The sequence below is a fragment of the Argopecten irradians genome, chromosome 2 (assembly GCF_041381155.1).
Source record: "Argopecten irradians isolate NY chromosome 2, Ai_NY, whole genome shotgun sequence".
NCBI classification, from domain to species: Eukaryota; Metazoa; Mollusca; class Bivalvia; order Pectinida; family Pectinidae; genus Argopecten; species Argopecten irradians.
In genome coordinates, this window is record NC_091135.1 from 33,195,671 (window position 1) to 33,199,007 (window position 3,337).

General features: G+C 38.7%; 1 pseudogene; it reads left to right on the plus strand.

Moving 5' to 3' along the window:
• Positions 1–208: 208 nt before the first annotated feature.
• LOC138316605 (uncharacterized) lies at positions 209–1,837 on the plus strand (annotated as a pseudogene).
• Positions 1,838–3,337: the final 1,500 nt, after the last annotated feature.

The window sequence follows — 3,337 nt, forward strand, 5'->3', positions numbered from 1 at the left end:
CGATTACAGGTCAATGTCAGAACAGCAACCCAATGTTATTCGGTATTAGACACGTGAAGTCAATTCTTCAATTATTAGATAGAGTTCAACCTTGTCAATATAGCGCAGTTAACAACATTCTTCTGTGGCATACCAAGTAACAAAATAAAACATTCTGAATTGCTTATAATTTTCATTTTTACTTCTTATAATATATCCGACATATAGTAGCCGAAGAGATGTCGGACCAAGGGGAACTGTACGAGGACTCCTGGATATTGTACCATGTCCTGGATAGGATGATGGGAAACCAGGAGTTGGTGGCTATCAGGAGGAAACTGGTACTTGTAGCGGAACAATTACATAATGCCGGACATCAAAAGAACAACTTTACCTTAACAGGAAGTGAGGCAGAAGGAGTGGGCATGTTAAGCTCGGACAGGGATTGTATGCTTATTGACAATGATGTTGTAGTTATATGTCCGGATCAGGACACTAGTACTACACCGGATATTGCTGATAAAACTGTATTCATTATGAGAGGTGCCAGTAGCCGACTTGGATATGTAAATTTAGAGCTGGTTCAAGTGGGACGTTGGGTTTTTCAAATAATGATGGAATCAATAGTACCTGTAGAAGATTTACATTTCATATCCAGTGATATGTATAAACAGATATATACAGAAAAATGCAGTTCTAGATTCCAAATACCAATAGAAACACATGGACCTGCTGCTGCTATGTTAAATGAAAAAACTAATTTTGGTTTTGATATAGATTATGTATTTGGATTCAGATGTAATAGTTGGCCAAGGAAGCTGACGAGTGGGTGAGTAGACCACGGTTACATGACTGGCCAAGTAAAGGTTTGATAGATCAAATAGTACAAGACGGTTGTTATCTTGTCCCTGTAGGAGACAAAACATCACCAGACACATTCCTTCAGTGGAGAATTTCGTTTTCAACTGCTGAACGCAAACTCATTCATTCTACGAACCATGCGCAGTTCCTGGTGTATTGTCTTCTCAAGTACCTTTTAAAACAGATATCCGGCATGCTGAAGCAGATCTATGGAGATGGAGATATTCTGTCATCCTATATCATCAAAACGGTGTTATTCCATGCCTTAGAATCCACACCAAAATCGTTTTGGCAAGAAAGGAATATATTTTTGTGCTTCATGCTATGTTTGAATATTTTGACATCATGGGTAAAAACGGCACATTGTCCTCATTACTTTATTAGCAAAAACAACATGTTCTTAGGAAAAGTGCATGGGGAAATTAAGCAATGTCTTCTTCGTTTTCTTGTCTATCTACATGATATGACATGGGGATGTCTGTCAATTGGAACATTCTTCAGACAATCCATAGGAGAGCAAATCCGTCTTGTACAACACGGAGTCTGGGAAGTAGTACTAGCTACGCCGGCCCGGTTAGAACGCGAATGTGATTTGACAATCATGAAGGAAACAATGTCGGTCAGTAGAACCGAGACATTTCCCGGAGTAATGACACTCCTGTGTACACTATTTTACAAATCAGAATCGGATATGGATGATTATATTGCTTACGGAGAATTGATTTCGTTGTTACAAGTACTGAAGAGGATGAAGATAGGTATGAATATTTCTACTGTGGGCGTGGCTATAATCTTACATACAAATGTCAACAGGCATGTTTATCGCCCATTGGTTTTCTACCGAAGACTCCACAGATGTGCCCGTCACAGTTACATCCTGAGCTACAACACTGCAGGGGTACGTTTGTCGACATACCTCCATTGCCCTACGCCATATTCCTGTCATTCCTGTGCTACCATGAACTTGGTGATACCAGAAGACGTGACATTGCACTGATCCAACTCCGGACCATGAAGTATGACAGGCACCAAGGAGTGAATCTATCGTGGATTGTCCACAACCTTCTGGGGATCTGTTACGAAATGATCGGGGACAAAGGCAGCGCTCTCAGGGAATATAGAGACTCCCTTGGTGGGGATCAACCACTCCAATACAATAATTCCGCCCTTGAGAGAATAAAACGCCTTGAACATTCAATTTGAAGACAAGATATTTCCTGGACTAATGACACTCCTTTGTAGACTCTTTTACAAATTAATATTGGATATGGATGATTGTATTGCTTACTACCATATGGTTAACACATTGGCTGTTAAAGGGATGGAGACATTTGAGGAGAAAGGTCCTTACAGAGGAAATAAAGATAAATACAAATGCCTTAGGAAATCTAAGAAGTATATGACACCCCATGCCTCAGTGTGCTCCTGTCCCGGTCTACTTATGTAAGCAACGTATCACTATCAGACCGGGAATTACATCAAAACACTGAAAATGTGTGGATACGTGAGAATTGATTTAGTTGTTTCTACTACTGGAGAGGATGAATATAGATATGAATATTTCTACTGTGGGCGTGGATATAATCTTTTATACAAATGTCAACAGGCATGTTTATCGTCCATTGGTTTTCTACCAAAGACTCCACAGATGTGCCCGTCACAGTTACATCCTGAGCTAAAACGTATTACTATCAGACTAAATTACATTAAAACACTGAAAATGTGTGGACACGTGATCTCGTCATGGAAAATCCATTTTGGTGGTTATATTTTTCATAGTAGTGAAGCAGATATAGAACGATATGAACATTTTTACTGTGGGCGTGGCTATAACCTTTTATACAAATGTCAACAGCCATATATATATGTCAAACATTGTTTTTTCCACTAGAGGCTCAATATATGTACTCATCCCAGTTACATCCTACAACACCGTAAGAGTGATAATGTCGTCATACCTCCACTGCCCTACGCAATGCTCCTATATATATATGTGGGGGAGGAGAAATAGGTTCCCATGTACCCCTCTGGCAGTTTTTCGAAACATGGTTTTGTAGGACCGGTATGATGTCTAGTTTCATTTTATGCTTGTACCCATTGACAACTAATGTCCCATGGGGGTCATATGGCGGCCATCTTGGATTTCAGGTATCAAAAATGGCCAAAATGACACATTCGCATACAATGCCCTCCAAAAGTTCTGTTACAACTCTCTTAATTCTGCATGAAATTATTTTTGACAAAATTATTGGGGATAGAATTTTTTTTGTCATTTGTTTTAAATGATGTAAAGGGGGATAATGCTACTTTGGTGATTTAACACAATTTTTTTTCCTAATAAAGTCCTAAAACAGGTTTTTATTAATAATTCAATTATTTCATATTTTATACAGACCTATCAAATGCCTAAAAATAGTAAAACAAACTCACATATGGACAGTATTTCCATGGAAATCTAATTTAAAATGACAAAATTAATCACTGCTCACCATGTGTC